This window comes from Rana temporaria, chromosome 5 (assembly GCF_905171775.1).
Source record: "Rana temporaria chromosome 5, aRanTem1.1, whole genome shotgun sequence".
NCBI lineage: Eukaryota > Metazoa > Chordata > Amphibia > Anura > Ranidae > Rana > Rana temporaria.
This window is the reverse complement of record NC_053493.1, coordinates 140,286,734-140,308,177: the sequence shown is the minus strand read 5'-3', so window position 1 is coordinate 140,308,177 and position 21,444 is coordinate 140,286,734. Positions and strand designations below refer to the sequence as shown.

General features: G+C 40.5%; 1 protein-coding gene across 3 annotated transcripts in view; it reads right to left on the bottom strand.

Annotated features, from left to right (window-relative positions):
• Nucleotides 1-21,444, bottom strand: part of BBS9 (Bardet-Biedl syndrome 9) — a 514,138-nt gene that overhangs the window by 187,376 nt on the left and 305,318 nt on the right. The gene's annotated exons all lie outside the window — the stretch shown is intronic.

Sequence of the window (21,444 nt, the reverse complement as noted above, 5' to 3'; positions counted from 1 at the left end):
TAAATTGATAAACCCAATAAAAATGTATTGATAAAAAAAAATATATATATATATATATATATATATATATATATATATATATATATATATATATATATATATATATATATATATATATATATATATATATATATATATATATATATATATATATATTGGGGTAAACATTTTTAAGTAATGCTTGTGTCTATAAAAAATTATAATACTATTTTTTAAATGGTAAACAGTGTAGCAAGAAAGATATCATGTTGAAATTATAAGAGAAAATGACAGAAAGAAAAAGAAAAGTATATGATATTTGTTGCAAACCTTTAGGGATTAGGGGTTTAAAAAATGCTGGCACTAAACTTTACAGAATTATAGGCTAAAGTAATATTAAGTGATGTTTCCAAAACCACAACCATTAACTCTATATAAAACCCTGATGAGAAGTAATAACTTGATTTCCAGGAAAATATTAGCATGTCCTTTAACTAACACGCCTATCAACACTAAATATTCGGCAAATCATTAACCTACATATAATGAAATAGGCATGAAACGGCCAGTCATCTGGTTGCTAAGTAAGGGTTTGTGGCATGCACATAAATCTTTTATTTAACTTGTTTCCAGATAAGTTTCTGGCTATATGCAGTAGGTTTACTCGGTGTAACCAATTTCAAGGTACTTCAGTCTATAGCAGTGAAAAATGGAAGACACATACAGTACACAATATACAGTAAATAATACATGTGTTAGAACAATAAAGAGTTCATGTTTCAGAGTAATATTTTTAACCATCCGGTTCCGTGGCCTGTCATTACAATTATATTGGTAATATTTTTTCTCATGGTATGTTGTAAAAGGTGCATACAGACATTACATAATAGTCTACCTATCCGGCAGTTTTCAGCTGGGCAATGGTACCCTCAGACAGCGCCACGTGACCAATCTCAACATTTATGGCTCCCAAAAGTTAGACTTTGGTTTTAACTTATATAGGATATTTCCTACATGAAAGTGTATTTTGCCTATATTGACTATTATACATTACACACTTTCAGACCAGCGACGTATGCACACGTCACTGGACTTCAAGTGATTATACCTGGATGATGCCTGCAGCAGTGTTTTTAGAACCGTTACCCGGCTCTCTTGTAAAAGCAAACATATCGGCTAACTAGCCACTGGACTGCTTTTAAAAGCAACCAGAGGGGACGTCTCCTGCCTTCCCTGGATTTCTCAGGCTCTCCAGTCCTACCAGGAGACCCAAACGACCAACCGGTGTTTCAGACAGCTGGTCAGAGATCAGAACAAAGCCTGGTTTGGCTTTGAACAGCTCTCGGCCATGGTAACCCAGAAACTATGACCTGACATCACTTCCGGTTTCTGCGGATGCAAACAGCACCATTTAAAAAAAAATCAAAAGCATTTGAACACAGATCTTGGTGTTTTAAATGCTTTTAAGGGTAGAGGAGGGATTTGGGGTCTTATAGACCCCCCTCAGGCCCCATACACACGAGAGGATTTATCCGCAGATACGGTCCAGCGGACCGTATCCGCGGATAAATCCTCTCGAGGATTTCAGAAGATTTCTATGCGATGGCGTGTACACACCATCGCATTGAAATCCGCGCAGAAATCCTCTGCCGATGACGTGTCGTGCCGTCGCCGCTATTATGACGCGGCGACGGGCGCGACGCTGTCATATAAGGAATTCCACGCATGCGTCAAATCATTACGACGCGTGCGTGGAATCCCTTTGGACGGATGGATCCGGTAAGTCTGTACAGACGAGCGGATCCATCCGTTGGAATGGATTCCAGCAGATGGATTTGTTGAGCATGTCAGCAAATATCCATCTGCTGGAAATCCATCCCAGGGGAGATTTATCCGCGGAAAAATATCCGACGGAGTGTACACACCATAGAATCTATCCGCAGAAACCCATTTGATGGGATTTATCTGCGGATAGATTCTATGGTGTGTATGGGGCCTCACTCATGTGCAAAAGCTTGCAAACAGCGATAGTCCCACATATGTGAGGTATCACCACGAACATCAGATAATGGGCAGTAATACTAGCACCAGACCTCCTCTGTAAATCTAAAGTGGTAACCTGTAAACACTTTTAAAATATCGCCTATGTATAGTAAAATTTACGCACCATATCACAATTTTAAAACGTGATGTTTTTTCATCTATTTACTCAGCATAAAATCATCTTTTATATTTTACAAAACAAATGGGTAATGGTGTGTATTTTTTTTTACATTAAAGCTAAAGTATTTTTTCCAAAATGCGCAAATGCTGCGTGACATAAAAAAATGCAAAACCCATCAATTTATTCTCTAGAAAATATATAATGTTTTTCTAGCAAAAAAATACTAATTGTTACATGTAAAGGTGCAAGAAAAGTCTTGGTTTGGAAGTGGTTACACAATGGCATGTCTTCCATTTAGACCACCTATCTACAAAGTACAGACTGCCCTCACTAACAAAAATGTCTGTGCTAGCACATTAAACTGGTTTAAATTTATATTCATTATTCATATCTTTAACCATCCCAGTAGAATGGTGTGTGACTGCAACTAAAAAATTACTTTCATGACCAATCAAATGAATATATAAGCAATACCACTGGCCTTAAAAAAAAAATATATATATATATATATATATATATATATATATATATATATATATATATATATATATATATATATATATATATATATAATTAATATCACATGACATATTTTGCTAAAAAAAATATTTCCTTCATCAATTTTAAACAAATTCCACCATCTAAACACTGTTGCTTCACTATCATATTCCCTTTGGTAGTTTACTGGTGGCATGCCATTTGTTCTGTTTAGAGCCTTCATCCAGTCAAAAATGTTTTTAAATTGATTAGTTTTGCTTTACAGTCCTCAGAGAGCAATCACAAGAAGAAGACTAGAAGGCTGTTTTACTGTCAGTTCCATCAGCTGTGACCACGCTGATTAAACTACCTAGCATATATTATTCTAAAAAATTCAGAACAATATGAAGCAGCTGTGCATACCGAAGACATTGCTTTTCGCCTCTAGAACATGGAAATATGCAGATAAAGCATTACTTACATAAATATAAATCACTTACAAAAATGTAAAAAGCTGTAGTTTTTGTGCTTTTTAGGCTAAAAAATACTATCTGCGATACATTTGATGCGTCATCCTTATTGAACGAAGGCTTCTGAGGAACAACAATTTTAGAAGTTAAACATTAAAGCTTGGTGTAACAAAACAACTACCAAGGTTTTCTCGTTGTAATGTACTATTTTCATAATTTTTTTAAAAATTTGCATCGTAAAGCTGCTGATCTTCTACAGTTTCTTTCAGCCACTTTCTATCTACATGAACTTACGCCAGCAAGTACATTTTAGCACTGGACTGGCTTCCTGAAAGTGACAATGTTGGACCATATCCTGTAAGTAACAATTCTGTGAGTCACAATTAAACCCTATGGAGGTACCTGAACAAGGACTTTTGTGGCAATAGGCTGAAAACAACATTTGGAGTTACTTAACATTAAACATTAGCTTTGGTAAGTAAGGATCTACTTTGAAGTGGAACTCAATGGAAATCTTGATTTATATATATTTTTTTATTTAGATATATTGGGGAAGGGTTAGACAGACTATAAATCTGTTATTGCTGCCTGTGTCCCTAATGGGTACAAAGACCCCCACTTCCAGAGACAACTAATGGCATGTCTCTAGGACAGGAAGTGTGGACAATTCACCCTTCTTGGAATGCAAACAGCAATGCTCAAAAAAGGTTATAAACCTTCCCCAGTCTATTAAAAAGTGCTTTTTCTGCTGTTTGTATTGGATAGATTTTCCCTTATTGCCTATTTTGGTGAACAAGGACACTAGAAGGGAGACTAACAATAAATACTTAGTAGATGTTTAAAGCCTTCCCCACTTTTGAAACGCAAAGAAAAAAGTTTGACTGGCGTTTCATTTTAAACCACACAATAAAGGGTTTTCAGCACATAATACAAATGCTTTTAAAGTGGGTTATCAACCACAAAGAAAAGTAGAGTCAGCTTCTCAGTCATATGTGATAGATGCAACCTACTACATTCCAGAACACTCAAAACCTTTGTTAACTTTCTTTAGCATGGGAAAAGTTTGCTACCTTAACTGATAGATTTTTTTTTTTAACCTGAGTTGAACACATATGCTCTTTATGTAAGGTCCACTATTTGCTCCTTGGGCAAGTAATTTAATTATGACAGGTGAAAACTTTCATAACTCTATCTTTTCTGAAAGGCCTGTGACATGTGGTAAACTCCTAGTCACATATACAAATAATAAACCACTTTGTAGCATAATGCACATTGCTACTTTACAACATGAAAAGAATAGGTTTCAACCTTATCTTCTGCATAGCTGTTAAGATAACAATTACATAACAACAATCAAGAACAGTCAAGAGAATAGAGCAGCAGAAGCCTTGGTATGATATAATTGCCCTGTCAGAAGACAAGTAAAATATTAAAATACAGTAAACTATAGTAAAATATGGAAGGAATGGAATGGAAGGTGAAACAAAAACTCAAGATTTAGGCTGGGTTTACACTATTTGCGGAGCAGCTCACAGCAGACGGTGTGGTGCATCCCTATTCTCCATTTCAGGTCCAAATATTTGCCTGAATTCAATTCAGACCTGATGTGGAGCCAAAGACACACAGGCCCCTGCTGCAGTGCGCTTTGTGGCCGCCCCAGGCATGTGTGAACCGGCTCCATTGAGAGCCAGTCACACTCTCCTGTAATGCAAATTGGATGCAGGGAAACCCATATCCAATTTTCATAAGTGTGAACCCAGCCTTATGCCCTTTACACATGATAGGAATTTCTGATGGGACAAAATCCGATGGAATATTCCGTCGGAATTCCATTCAAACTGTCTTGCATACACACTGTCAGACCAAATTTAGACCGTCCAAAACACAGTGATGTAAAACACTACGACGAGCCGAGAAAAATTACCGTATTTATCGGCGTATAACACGCACTTTTTTCCTCTGAAAACAGAGGGTAAACAGTGCCTGCGTGTTATACGCCAATATCATGTTTCACCAATAGGGGGCGGGGTTCGTGTAGTCCGCCCTGGGAGCCACCCATTGGGGGGGTGTCATGCTGGCTGTGCCGCATCCCCTGGCCCTGGAACAATGCTCTCTGCAGGTTGAGGAAAAAAAAGTCACTTGCCAGCCCCTTCTACAACGCTCCTCCTGTGTCAGTGTCATTGTAAAACGAAGCTTTTAAATATCTTTATAGCATGGTTTTTTTCTGGCTGCTCTCCTCCTCCTCTGAGTGTAGCTTTGATTGGAGAAGGAGAGCAGTCACATGACCTACTGTGTAACATCAGAGGAGAGCAGTCATGTGACCAGGTCAGTGAAAAAAAACTGAGCTATTGAGTTCAGTTTGCAATAGGAGTGACACAGGAGGAGCAGTGTGGAAGGGGCTGACAGTGATTTTTTTTTTTTTACTTAACTGTAGAGAATGCTGGCAGCACTGTCCCAGGAGACTGGGTGTCTCATGGGAGTGCAGTGTGGCTGTGTACTGGATGGGGGAATGTATAATGGATGGGGGGATGTATAATGGATGGGGGATGTATAATGGATGGGGAGGCTGTGTACTGGATGGGGGGATGTATAGTGGATGTGGGGGAATGTAAAGTGGATGGGGGGCTGTGTACTGGACAGGGAGATGTGTACTGGATGAGGGGCTGTATACTGGGGAGAGGGGCTGTAAAATGGATGGGGGATGTATAACGGATGGGGGATTGTGTACTGGATGGGGGGGATGTATAATGGATGGGGGGGCTGTGAATTTTTTTTTCCTTAAACTTCCCTTTTAAAATTAGGGTGCGTGTTATACGCCGATAAATACTGTAAGTTCAATGCTTCCAAGCATGCGTGTTTTTTTCTCCGTCGGAGTTCCACACAGACAATCGGAATTTTCAATAGGATTTTTTTCCATCGGAAAAAAAAAAAACATGTTCTATTTCTAAACTCCGACTGTCATCTACAATGACAAGAAGCTAGAGTTTGTATCTGATAAAACTGAATATTTCACTGAATTCTGCATTTAGGATGATACATGATAATTAGATATAAACTGAATTTTATAAATTACTGAACTTGAGGCAAATTTGTCTATTTCCCACCAAATATGTAAATAAAAATACAGAGGCATAACTGATTAACACAATCCAATTATTATTTTTGACTCTCAACCATTCCTTGAGGTTGAAATAACTGCATAATTTAATAACACAAATATTTTGTGTTCTTTATGCCTTTCTAACTCTGTGCAAAAAATTAGCGATCACTGACCCCTAAATGCCCACTTCCTGCTTCTTTAAATGCAATAGTACTGAGTAAAAATGCTGTTTTAAATGTAACATAATGAATTGGGTCTTATAGTGTGAGCATTTATATTTTTACACCATAAAATAAACCAATAATTCACCTCTGACTATATATATATATAAATCAAACCAAACAAACATGACCGGTATGCCTAGTGCCAAATACAGTATGTCCTTCTTCTTAGCATCTTTATATATTAGTTAAGCATATTGCAAGACAACTTGTTATAGCAGATAACCCATTGTTTTAGTAAAAACTAATCAGCGATAACGACTTCTTGATTAGATCATTTAAAGAATGTTATCATATAATGTAATTGTTATCTAAGCTGAAAAACATTCAGAAAATGTAGTTAGAATTAGATTTTGATCTTGTAATACGATCTCTCTTGTTAAAGGTACTTTCCGACTCAATTTACAATTTTAATTGGAAACAAGCAATGACATCACAAGATGCATGACATTTAAAATTAAATTCAAGCTCATTTATCGAGTTAGGAAGTATAGTGTTATAACAGGACGGGATCACCTGCAGGTCTTTTATAGGCGTTCCAGTGTTTTTCATTTCTGACCCTCTGTGACTTTACTTGATTTAATAAATAGGCTGGCTCATACAAAATGGATTTAAAGTGAAGCAGAAAACACACATTCAAATATGGTGCTGAAATAGAATAAACAAGGATATAACTCAATTTCTTCTTCGGTTACAGACATTTGCGGCAAGCTTCCTCTTCGTCATTCTGGCCAGTTGGCAGAGCAATATGTGCTAAGTAGCAGTTAAGTGTGTGTGTAGAATACAAATAAATTGGAACCTCTGGCAGGAAAAAGTGATTTGCTTGAGACACACGTACAAGCCTATATTCATTGGTGGAATTACCACTGTGGAGTAAATATTCAGATGGGGAAAAAGTAGCCTTGTGTTGTGACTTGCACAACTGGCAGGTATCTGTGTCCTTCTTACAAAAATGACAGATTGGGCTGAAGAATGATGTCAAAACTCAGTGGGCTGGGGTGGAAAGAGCTGTGCCATCTTGCATCTGCAGTCATTTAGAAGCTTTCTATCTTTACCAGAGATCTAGTATTATCGAGCAACTAGAGTATAATTATTTTGTATCCAGGAAATCATTTCTGACTCATTTTGGGTCAAAGAGTGATAGCACTCACAAGGCAGAACATGAACTAGTAGAAATATTGTGCAACTATTCCTAACAGTCTTTAGTTTCAGCCTTTCCATTGCAAAATATTCCAAAGTATTATCACACCTTCAGTTTCTGCCTACAATCAGGATGATTAATAAAAAATGAAACAAAAACTTCATATTTCATTCAATGGAAAATTTTTACTTGGACCTAGGTGCTACAGTCTGCAGCTCTAAATTTTCTGCAGTAGTCTTTCCTTTTATACTGTTTTTCATAATTCATTGATTCTTTAAATTAGACAAATGCTAGCAATATTACAGAGACATTGTATGCCTCCTGACTTTAATAGGTAATACAGCATTTCAAGTTCCAAAAGGGCCAAGCTTATTAAAAGTGAATGTGACCTGACAAAATATTATTAAAGGAAAAGTACAGCCAAAGCTGTACTCGTTCTGCACTCCTGTGACCCATTTGCAGCTGATGTCGCGAAGCCGGTCAAGGCTCGGCAAAGGTTGTGATCTGCCCACATGTCTGGACTGGCACCCAGCTCAGGTTCTCCCGCCACCTCCACAGCCCAGTGCTCCAGTGGGCGGGGGGGCAGAACAAACAGCCGGTGACTGACAGTCACCAGCTCTCTGCTCAGGGAGATCTGAGAACGATTGGCGATGTTTGATAGCTCAGTCTTAGAGCCAGTGGGGGATCGGCTCTAAGGGCTGGCGGCGGACCTAGGTAAATAGGATTCCAAAAAAAGCATGGCACCCTACCTGTCCAACAACCTTTCTTCTTTAGTGTGTGTATACAAAATACAAAAATGAAAAAACATAAAATACATTTTTAAACATTTTTAAAAGCAACCCAATTGCTCCGCACACACATGGGTATGGACAATTTTGGGTACTATAGGTAATTTTAGTACTGTAGTTGTAGTAATTCACAGGCACATGCAACATGTGACATGTGTAGTATCTATTTATTTGACACAACTCCGACTTTTACCAACAAATTGCTATTCTATTTTGCTTGTTTGTGTGCCCCAAAATTTGTTTAAAGCCTCGTACACACGATCAGTCCATCCAATGAGAACGGTCTGATGGACCGTTGTCGTCGGTTAACCAATGAAGCTGACTGATGATCCGTCGCGCCAACACACCATCAGTTAAAAAAACGATCGTGTCAGAACGCGGTGACATAAAACACAACAACGTGCTGAAAAAAACGAAGTTCAATGCTTCCAAGCATGCGTCGACTTGATTCTGAGCATGCGTGTATTTTTAACCGATGGTTGTGCCTACTAACGATCGTTTTTTTCCCATCGGTTAGGAATCCATCGATTAAATTTAAAGCAAGTTGGCTTTTTTTAACCGATGGTTAAATAACCTATGGGGCCCAAACACGATCGGTTTTGACCGATGAAATGGTCCCATCAGACTGTTGTCCTCTGGTTAACCTATCGTGTGTACGAGGCCTAAGTGTATTTTTATTTCCTGGAAATATAGATTAAACAAATTGCTCCGGACACAAAGTGATTAAAATAATACCTGGGGATCTGCCATGCATATCTTTGTTCAGGCACTTTCTTTTATTGCGTGACAACACACTGTCCTTGATTCCCAGATGGGCCGCTGCATTGTCACCCTGTCAGAAAGGCTTCAAATGGATATTACGAGTGACAGTTTCAACACACAAGTTACAGGCATATCACCACTAGGGGAGACATGCAAGCATCAATGGACTGTATGCATGTAAGCAGGAGGTTGCTGCAATAATACAGCAGGAGATTAGTAGCACTTTGATGCAACAAAAAATAAAAGAGGAGAAAATCAAAGAATTTATGAAAAAGGCAACTGTTTATCATACAAAGTGACTTAGCAAACTACACATTATTCAGTTAGGGTTTCGATTTCTGTAAATAATAAATTTAAGTGTGAAATCCTCTACTAGCATAAACCTCATAAATGACTGCTATACCAAACAAGCTTAAAATGGTAAAGCAGAACAGTGTGGTTGTTTCTAAAAAGCGACAAGCCTAAATATATTTTTGAACAGCAAAAGATATTATTCATAGTTTTATTTCTATGCTGTTAGAAGAACAGCACCTGTCAAAACCAGTAACTTGCCCAGGGAGGAACTACTATTGGGTGGTCAGCAACTCAAATTAGTAAGTATTTACACAAATAGTAACTTTTGGTTTTTGCGGCAGCAGATAATCTAAATCAAGCCGTCAGCAAATACTTAGCAAAATAAAGAATACCCATATTTTCTTTCTGCCAGTTGGCATAGTTCTTGGCCCACACATATTGTAAGCATTCTTCCAGCTTCTTCTCAAACTATCAGAAAGATTCTGAAAGAACAGTTTCTTAAAGTATACAAGTATAACTTCCTACACTTCTTTAGACACAGAAATGTAAAAAGTAATTTGAAGTTTCTATAGTTCAAGCATTAATATCTATAGAGCACAAATAAAAACATATCTATCTTAGAAAAACTGCTTTTTTTGGATTTGAATGTAAGCAAAAATAATATTTAGTAGATGTAATAAAATAAATTAATTTAAGGACAAAACATAGGTCACTTTACTGTACAGTTTAACATGCTCCCTTAACATCACACACATGAAGAAGAAATGTTTATATACTTGACTTTCGAGTAGATTAATTATTATTCTGTAGCTTAAAGTGATTGTAAAGTCTTGTTTTTTTTTTTCTATACAAATACCAAACATGTTTTTCCTACCTACCCTGTGCATTGGTTTAGTACAGAGCAGCCCCGATCCGCCTCTTCTCAGGTGCCTCTTCTGTGCTCCTGGCCCCTCCCTCCTGTTCAGTGGCACCACAGTAAGCAGCTTGCTATGGGGGCACCCAAGCCGAGTGTCTATTTAGCCCGCTTATATTCCTGATTGGCTAACTGACTTTGATTGACAGCAGCGGGCGCCAATGGCGCTGCTGCTGTGTCTCAGCCAATCAGGAGGGAGAGTCTTGGATGGCCGAGACAGTCGTTGACATTGCTCCACAGGAATGAGGCTCAGGTAGGTATTAGGGGGAGCCGAGTAGGCTGGTGCATACAGAATTTTTTTAATCTTAATGCATAGAACGCATTAAGATAAAGAAACCTTCTGAATTTACAATCTCTTTAACCACTTAACGCCCGCCGCACGCCTAATTACGTCCGCACAATGGCACGGACAGGCAGAAGGGCGTATATATATGCCCTTGCCTTCTAGCGGGTGGGGGGTCCGATCGGGACCCCCTCCGCTGCGTGCGGCATCCCTCGGGGAGCGATCCGGGACGACGGCGTGGCTATTCGTTTATAGCCGCTCCCCGGAGCTGAAGAACGGGGAGAGCTGTATGTAAACACAGCTTCCCCGTGCTTCACTGCGGCGGCGCATCGATCGAGTGATCCCTTATATAGGGAGACTCGATCGATGACGTCCATCCTACAGCCACACCCCCCTACAGTTGTAAACACACACACAGTGATCCTTAACTCCTACAGCGCCCCCTGTGTTTAACTCCCAAACTGCAACTGTCATTTTCACAACAAACAATGCAATTTAAATGCATTTTTTGCTGTGAAAATTACAATGGTCCCAAAAATGTGTCAAAATTGTCCGAAGTGTCCGCCATAATGTCGCAGTCACGAAAAAAATCATATTTATTTAATAGTAGTAAAAAAAAAAAGATTAATAAAGATGCAATAAAACACTATGTAAACACTATAAATCTTGCGCAAACCAATCGATAAACGCTTATTGCGATTTTTTTTACCAAAAATAGGTAGAAGAATACGTATCGGCCTAAACTGAGGAAAAAAAAAATTTATATATGTTTTTGGGGGATTTTTATTATAGCAAAAAGTAAAAAATATTTAATTTTTTTCAAAATTGTTGCTCTATTTTTGTTTATAGCGCAAAAAATAAAAACCGCAGAGGTGATCAAATACCACCAAAAGAAAGCTCTATTTGTGGGGAAAAAAGGACGCCAATTTTGTTTGGGAGCCACATCGCACGACCGCGCAATTGTCTGTTAAAGCGACGCAGTCCCGAATCGCAAAACCTGGCCTGGGCATTTAGCTGCAAAATGGTCCGGGGCTTAAGCGGTTAAACTATTCCCCAGGAGCTCCTACAAAGATTGTAAAAATATAAGAAATACCCAAAAAAAAATATGTACATTGATCATCCAGAGGGGATTGTTCTTTCTCAACAAAAGTGGAGCTACTCTTTGTGATATTAAAGTAATTCATTTTATTTTTTAAACAAACATGTCATGCATACCTGCTCTGTGCAGTGGTTTTGCACAGAACAGCCCTGATCTTCCTCTTCTTGGGTCACCTGCTGGTCCTCCTGGCCCCTCCCTCCTGCCACGTGCCCCCAGAGCAAACAGCTTGTAATGGGGGCACTTAAGCAGGCTTGTTCACGAACTGTGGCTCTGCATGTCTATTCATATACAGAGCTACGGCTCGGCCCCACCCCCTCTCTCTCAACATTGGCTCACTGGCTGTGATTGTCACAGTGCTATATACTTTGACCAGGTAGCACAAAAGGCCTTAAGCAAAGGTCAAACTAAAAAGTTAGCTGTGGCACATGGGAGAATCGGGTGTCCAAATAGGATAATAAATATTAGTACCATAGGAGGTGTGTAGTCAGTAGGACATGCAGGGATGTGGAATCAGTCAGCAGGCAAAAGGCATGATCAGTATATAAGCATGAAGTTAGTCTATGCCGCATTCATCAGAAGTGATCAGTAAATGGGTATAGGTCACTCCATGCGGCGCAAAAGACAGGAGCAGTAAACAGAAGTGGGCCCATGCAGGAAACATGGACAATGACAGACAATGGTCAGTTGAAGTCAGATCAGGATACAGGTGAATGGGTAGTGGGGGACATGGAGAAACCTATCACAAGCCTCAGACATAAAGATAGTGAGATTTAAATCAGTAGCCAACAGAGTGCAGAACCAATAGAAGGTGAGAAGGGAGGCATTGTCTGGAAACAGGGAGGCAAGAGTCTGGGCTGCAACTGTGTTGCCAGGATTTAGGACAACGGCCAATAGGAAGTCATGAGGAGGAGCCCAAGGTGCAGGCATATGGCTTGGGCAGCAGAACACTAAGTGGCATGCTGCATGCTGAAGAATGTAGTGAGCAGGCAGGTAGGTGTTTTTTTATTGCAGAAGAGACACTGAATGTCCCTTCTACAACAAAGAGCCTTTAAAGCATTTTTTTTTATTATTTCTTTCACTTGGAGCCTGAAAAGCATTGCACCTGTGGTTAGCAGATTGCGAGTGCCATGCAGGACTCCTGCAGACTTCTCACTGTATCTGTCTGCTTGTACCTTGTACGGGCAGGCAGATACACACTGACAGGAAAAGACAATAAACAAACAGAGCACTCAACAGCGCCATGGTAATTCATTGAAACTACAAATAGACAGCCGCAAAGGCCATTATGACTTGTAGTTTCCCATTCACAGAGGACTGTGAATAAATGACGTGTCTGGGCGGGTGGAGCCCCGCAAGGCCACGTCATTTTTAAACAGTGACAGTGGGTGCCTGGAGAAGCTGCCCACCCGCTTTCACTAGGGGGGAGGGAGAGAGGCTAAAGTTGTGAGAACATGCTACATGTTCCACCCTAAATACGGGGTGGAATATTTAACATGTTCCAAAATGTGAACTTATCCTTTGAAGGTAACATTTTTCTACACAATAGTTATAAATGAAAATATTTTTCCCCTTTGTTCTGCTTTAATTCTTCACTCACAGTCTGTTAAGCAAAATTGACATATAGAATTTGTTAAAAAAAAAAAAAAAAAATGTTTTGTGTTAAAGGGTTTGTAAAGAAATAAAAAAAAAATAACAAACATGTTATACTTACCTCCACTGTGCAGCTCGTTTTGGCCCCCGATCCACGTCTTCTGGGGTCCCTCGGTGACTGTCTCTGGTCCTCCCCGCAAGAACTCCACACATTCATGCAAGCTCCCTCGCATTGTGTGGAGTCCTTGCAGGCACGCTCCCGTGATACAGCGAGTGGCCATAGCCGCTCACTGTATCACTCGGCCCCGGCCCTCGGCGCGCCGTGTCATTGGATGCGATTGACAGCAGCGCAAGCCAATGGCTGCACTGCTTTCAATCAATTCGCTCTAGCCAATCAACGGCCAGGCTGAGCGGTGAAGAGGATGTCGGGGCTGAGCGCAGGACTTTTGAGGGGTCAGGTAAGTATAACGGGGGGGCGTTATAGTCGGACGTTTTTTCACCTTCATGCATACAATGCATGAAGGCGAAAAAACTTTTACCTTTAAAACCCCTTTAACTGACCAACAAATCAATTTCTTTGTAATTTTTTTCTATTCAAAATAGGCACAGTCTAGATAAGAAATCTTTGAAACCAATAGCCAAAATTACATACTCTTGTATTCTAACATCCTGAAGATGTGGAGATTGGCAGAATATCATTCCGGTCATTTCAGTTGAAATAATTATTATATATCCTTCTAGTGGAGCACAGAGAAAGTAACAATCAATGGTTTTGTAAGTAGTGGTCACAGAATAGGCCTAAGTCCTATCTCCTATTTCTTTTCTAAGAAAAATAGGTCAGTGTCAAGTGTAGGCAGCACAATAGGAACTGATCTATCGGTCTCCTTCTCAAGTGTAATTACAATAACTGGTACATAAGTAATAATTATAGTGAACAAAATTAAGCTTAAACACACTTCAGTTTTGTTTTCTAAAACAAAACTTTCTTACTTTATAAGGATGAGAGATAATTCCTTCAAAAAACCTTTTCAAGGTAATATTCAATAGATTCACCTTGATGCTGTTAACGTATAGATATTCACTGTTGTCATATGTTTAGAATACCTTCCAGTGGGTGAGAGCTGATTCTAAATGCTGACAATTGTTGGTTGTCAACGTTTTTTTTTTTTTGTTTTGTTTTCTGAATTCTGTCACAAAATTATGCCTGCTTTCCTAACAGTTCATAAAAGATTTATACAGAAAACTGCAATATCTAAAAAAAGTAATACATGTAAAATGTAGCAAAAAGTGTAACAAAAAGTAAACTATGCAAAAATCCTTTGTAAAATCTCTGTACAAAAATCAAAACATCTTTAGAAATTATTATTCAGGATTTATATAGCGCCAACAGTTTGCACAGCGCTTTACAACATCTGGGGAAGACAGTACAATTATAATACAGTTCAATACAGAAAGAATCAGAGGGCCCTGCTTGTTAGAAATTAAAGACATCATGCAAATTATGGTAAGAATGTGTGGAGAGAATACTGAACTGGGCGAATACAAGATAATTTCAACAAAAAGATAAACGTTTCATGTCATAAGGACTTCATGATGGCTTTAGTGGTCATCTTGTGGCAGGACAGGGTTGAATTAAAATTATGGGGACAGGATAAACAATGATTGGCGCAAAATGCAGGTGCTAAGTGTAAGAAAAAGGGCAGTCTATAGGAAATATAGGACCATTGAGATATAAAATGCTCAGTGGAAGAGCAAGAAGCAAGTCTGGTAGACAAGCAAGAGAGAAAACACAAGCGCGTTCTACGTGCAGCATGAAGGGAGTTTAATGTTGATAAAAACAAGTGTTACTCACAAGAGTTAAAATAACACAGATGTGCAGCACTGTTGATAAGGTCCTTGACATCACAGTCCTAGGGGTACCCTATAAATGGAACGGCTGTGTCCGTGTAATCAGGGAGCATTGGTGAAGAAGGACTGAAGAAGCACATGCTCCACAAACGCATCGCCAGTATCCATACATCACATCCCAAAAGTGACATCAGGGAGGCGCCACAGTGCGTTCCACGGACCCAGGAAGCATCAGAGTCCACTGATGCTCCCGGATCACACGAACACAACTGTTCCATTTATCTGGCACCCCCAGGACTGCGATGTCAAGGACCTTAGCAACAGTGCTACATGTCGTGTGTTATTTTGACTCTTGTGAGTAACACTTGTTTTTATCTACATTAAACTCCCTTCAGGCTGAACTTAGAAGGCACTTGTGTTTTCTCGCTTGCTTAAATTAAAATTATGCATCCACTAATAATTTTAAGGCCCTTGCTGACAGAAGAGGTTCACTGCCTAGTTCACTAATAAACCCCCTGGGTGGATCTTTAGGGCTCATTCTTCACATCATTTGGTGGACGCATGTCAATTTTGGACCTACCCCTTGCTCTCCAACTGATGGACTTCATCCACCTGATATAACAGTGATGTCTGCTATCAGCTTCCTGTGGGGCCATTCACGGTTTGACTTTTACATTGATCCCTCCTTTTGCTTATGGTTTAGCATTTGGGGTGTCCATTGTGTCACCAATTGCACCTCAGTCCTTTTTCCTTTTATTGTGCTCCTGGGCCCTTAGATAGCACAGGGGTGCCTGAAGTTGCCACGACCCTGCCACAGCCCTCCCCTTTACAACATCTTTTATTTCGCATTCTGGATATACAAGTGGCTCCATCTCTGACTGTGTTTGATTCATGGTTTTTGGTTGTGGCACTGTCTACTTGATGCCTATAATGTTGATGTCCTACACACTGGGCCTCAAGATAACCCCCTGTGTAAATTGTACAAAAGAGGTTGCAGGTCCTTCATGAAGGCCCCCTAGCCACGAAGATTCTTGTCCAACCTCAGTATGAGATCACCCTATTTTGGGTGCTACTTTAAAAAACGAAATATTTTTTTTAACCAACTTGAAGCTGGATTCTCTGATTCTCTTATTAACACCAGATTTTGATCATTTATAAATGGTAAAAAATTCAGGCTAAAAGACTTTCAGGAAAACCGACGTTAGAAATCTGTCCCAAACATCCAGTTCATGCTCATCATATTAGACAATATTTACTCTCTCTGCAGCTACAGCCAGCCTCAATCCCACCACCCACCTCTTTTGAACATGATTGTGTCTCAACCACAACTCTAGGACACGGCCTCTCCATTGCCTATGCCAAGCTAATCTTCCCTCTGAAAAAATATGTCCCCTCTTTCTTTGCTGAATGGAAGGATTTGGCCCTACATTTGTCCTTCATCTCTTCAAGGCTCCAGGAATCAGGCTATAAGCTACTCACCCAGTGGTATAGGGTCCCAGGGAGACTACATCAAATATTCCCAGACATCAGTCCCGCCTGTTGTAAATGTGGCATAGCTTGGGGTATGCTATCACAAATCTTTTGGTCATGTCTGAGAATCTGCCCTTTCTGGAGAGATGTGCCTTAATTCATGACCTAACTAGTCTGTCCCTTTAACAGTACCCAGCTGCATGCCTCCACCACCTTAGCCCGCTATCTAAGCAAAAGTACTGCCACTCATTGATGAGGCACCTCCTTAATGCAGCCGGGGCATGTATACTGGCACAATAAAAATCTCGGTCTCCCCTCATGGTGTCATAGTGAATGAAATCGACAAATGAAATAATGAGCATGGAGAACCCTACTTCATCCTTGAGGAAACAAGCAGCCTGCTTCCACAAGACACAATTTAACTGGACTCGGTTTAGTTTTTCTGAGAGATACCTATAACTCATTGCCTCTATCTTGGGCAATCAGAGATGTGGAGGGGACCATTTTATGCCCACCCGCCATTCCCAAATACTACCCCTCACCTTTTTTTTTTTTTTAATTAATCCCTACTTCACCCATTTGCACCCCATCACTCACTCTTAAATTTCTTTTTTTTATTCTCTCTTATGTCTCTTTGAAAACATAAAACCCTTTAGTGGGAAGTCAGATTTCTCACCTAGGACTTGTGTCCTAGCCGGCTCTCATACCTTTTTACTTTTACCTATCCATCTTGTATCCATCTTGTACTCAGCAAATTCACTAGCTTGGTTTGTTGCCAATTACTGATTGCTACTATTTTTATGAACCACTCTGATTTTGGTGAATTATGTCCGTAGTCTCCCATGTTCATTTGAAAACAGACCTGTTGTAGTAATGCCAACTTTGTGTATTTCTTTTGTGCACATTGGGCCAGATTCTCGTATCTCCGCGCAATTTTGGGCAGGCGTAACGTATCTGATTTACGTTACGCCTCGGCAACTTACACAGGCAAGTGCTGTATTCTCAAAGCACTTGCTCCGTAAGTTGCGGCGGCGTAGCGTAAATCGGCCGGAGTAAGCCCACCTAATGCAAATTTGGATCAGGGGGCGTGTTTTATGTAAATCTACTGTGACCCGACGTGATGGACGTTTTTCCCGAACGGCGCATGCGCCGTCCGTGGAATTTCCCAGTGTGCATTGCTCCAAAGTACGCCGCAAGGACGTCATTGGTTTCGACGTGAACGTAAATGACGTCCAGCCCCATTCACGGACGACTTACGCAAACAACGTAACTTTTTTTAAATTTTGACGCGGGAACGACGGCCATACTTAACATTGATGCGCCGCACTTATGCCACCATATAGCAGGGGCAACTATACACCGGGAAAAGCCTAACATAAACATCGTAACTTTACTGCGTCGGCCGCGCGTAGGTTCGGGAATTCGCGTATCTAGCCAATTTGCATACTCAACGCGGAATTCGACGGAAGCGCCACCTAGCGGTCAAAAGAATCAGTCGCACATATACGATGGGTCAGATTAGGACTTATGACGGCGTACATGGCGCTGCGCCGTCGTAAGTCCTTTGAGAATCTGGGCCATTGTCGCTAAAATAAAGAATATGAAAAAAAAATGCATCCCCTTTCAACAACAAATCTGGCACCATTATTTCAATTCCCGCCCACACAAACCATAATTTTCCAGTGGGACCTCCTGTTAGACACCTATAGTCAAATAAAGGGCTTGCAACCTTGTTATTCACCTGCTGTTTCATTTGTTGCTCACTAAGACAACAGCTTCTCTGAGTATGATGGCAGTATATATAATTTTAAACCTATTCAAATGGATTTCATTCCATTGGGTAGTGTAAATGAAAAATAAATGAATGTTGTAGCACCCTGGAAATTGTTTTCCATGGGGCTGAGATATTCAGGGGCACCTTTGTGTTAATGCAGAGAGGTGCCAAATTACCTGGAGGGGGTTCCCAAATTATTTAAATGCACATCAAAGGAAATAAAAATAGCATAGACGAATTATAACAAAACAGTCCGATAGCTGGCATGCAGTTTTACCAAACGGGACTACTTAAATATACCAAAAGTACGTTAACAATAATATTCTTTTGATGTGCTCAAAGAGGGCCGAGAAAGGGATACTAGGGGAGGGACAGTTAAACAAGGAGCAGTACTACAGAGATATCAGGTTTGTAATAAAAAGAGATTTCATGATCACGCTGTTCCCAGTACTGAACCCCTGCCCCACAATAATGAAAGCCTATTCTTTTTTGGATATTGTTTTCAGAGGATCACATAAATCAATACACTTGGGGGATTCTTTCATTGCTTGATTGTTCATTTTGATTTAGGATGACAAGAGTGCTGGCAGGTGTGTATAAATCTTGCACGTTCTCCATTTATTAAACAGGTGGTTAGCATAAGAGTGACAGTGATGTGATTCATTGCACAGAAGGGAGGGAAATCACATGGGATCCATATCTTCCTTTGAGTCTAAAAATCAGAATTTTATTTCATCAGTGGCCCTTTTCTTATTATCCTTTGGCGTGGAAACTCTAGCCTCCCCAAGCAAACTTTTCCATTTTAACTGCGTAATTCTCAGGAAAGGTATAAGCGTTTTTTAAAGGTTAAAATTTGGGCAAATTATCGTAATTATATGTACTGGGCAGTTGATGATAAAGGGACATGAACTGCATAGGTTAAAATGGACCAAAGCAAATTTATCCCTCTTTTCGACCAGTTATCTTTTGGCATCATTTGCCATCTGAACATGGATTTGATATTCAGGGCTCAGAATACTTTATATAATGGCAAACAAAATAAACGGATGAATCACCAAGCATGAAAAACAATTTTATTTTAAGTGTTACTAAACACAGGGACCCTGCATTTACTATATCAGTCTCCCATGGTACACAGAACATGGAAATGCAATGATTTTAGAAAATCTAAACTGCTAAATGCCTTTTCTCATCAGCAGTATATAGCAGTCTTGTGACTTCTATCAGTGTCCAGCCGAACACTGGTTAAAGCTTGTAGGAGGAGTTTTCATTCTCCCCTGATTGACCTATGAGGCTGCAGGACCACTGACCCTCTGTCCTGACAGTGCCGATTGGCGCTATGCAGAACACATGCACTCTCCCAAAGGAAAAAAAAAAACTCTCTAGCAATACACACCAAACTGAGCATGTGCAGAGTGCCCACACGACTCTGTTCTTTCAGCAGATAGATTGGGGACTGTGGAAGAAGGGGAGGATCAGAGAAGACAGGATCAACCAGCCTTTTTATACAAGGTCGAGGATTAACCCCTTGGGTTCCACAGTGAGTTTAACAGGCATGGTTTACTGCTTTAACAGACTGATTTTACTGTTGTGGTTTAGTAACACTTTAAAGGCAACCATTTGCCATTTGTTGCCATACTAGTTGCTTGGCTGTTATGCTGACCTTTTTATATAAATACTTTGAGTCACTCACAAAACAAATATACAAATAAGAAATTATGACTCTTCCCTGACTTTGCTGTTCTCCACATTAGTGATTTCGAAAGTTCCTAAGCCAGAAGGAAAACATACCGTATATAATCAAGTATAAGCCAACCTGAATATAAGCCAAGGTACCTAATTTTACCACAAAAAAATGGGAAAAGCCTAGGGTGAGAATGCAGCAGCTACTGTAAGCAGAAAAAAGGGTCAACAATGCCCATTTGCACGCCTCACTGTGCCCATTGCAGCCTCACTGTGTCCTTGTCAGTGTACCTGAAATTATTGACGGCGTCCAATTAATTGTTTAAAAGTCGTGGTCTCCACCTGGTGATAGGCGTTTCTCAGCAGACACAGTTCCGCCTATCACGGACGTTCTCTTATCCTCGGACTCAGTTTCCCAGTAGACACTGTGTTCAGTGTTCCTTCAATCACGGATGTCCTCTTGTCCAAGGATGAAAGGAAGTCCGTGATTGGTAGAACAATGAACACAGTGGGCCAGATTCATTAATAGATACGCCGGCGGATCTCCTGATCCGCCGTCGTATCTGTGAGACCCGACGGTCGGATCTGTGAGATCCCACGGTCGGAGCTATGCGACTGATTCATAAGAATCAGTTCCGCATAGATCTCCCTTAGATCCGACTGGTGTAAGTGACTTACACCAGTCGAATCTTAGGCTGTAATCTCCCGCCGGCCACTAGGTGTCGTCGCTTTTTTTTACACGTCGCATATGCAAATGAGGAGAACCGCCGATTCACGTCTGTACGCCCGTCCGTCGCTCTATTTCAACGTCGTTTGCGTTCGACTTTTTCCGGCGGATAGCTACACCTGCTAATATGAGGGGTAGCTAATGTTAAGTATGGCCGACGTTCCCGCGCCGATTTTTAAATGTTTTACGTCGTTTGCGTAAGGCAATCGGGAATCCCGATGGCCGCAATTGACGTACCCGCCGCTAACAATGACGTCCTAGCGACGTCATTTGGAGCATCCGCACTGGGTTTTTTCGCCGGCGGCGCATGCGCAGTTAAATCGGCGCGGGAACGCGCCTGATTTAAGTTGTACACTCCCCCTAGCCGCGGAATTTGCATTCCGCCGGGGGGAGTTACGATCCAACGGTGCAATTTGCGAGGTAAGTGCTTTATGAATCATGCACTAGCCTCGCTAAATTGCACCGGCGGATCGTAAACCAGGTAGATCTAGCGGATCTAAAAATCCGCTGAGCTACATGAATCCGGCCCACTGTCTGCTGGCAAACTGAGTCAGAGGATGAGAGAACGTCCGTAATAGGCAGAACTGTGTCTGCTGAGAAACCCCTATCATGGAAGGGACCAGGAGGAGACGGCGATTTTTAAACAATGGACGACAACAGC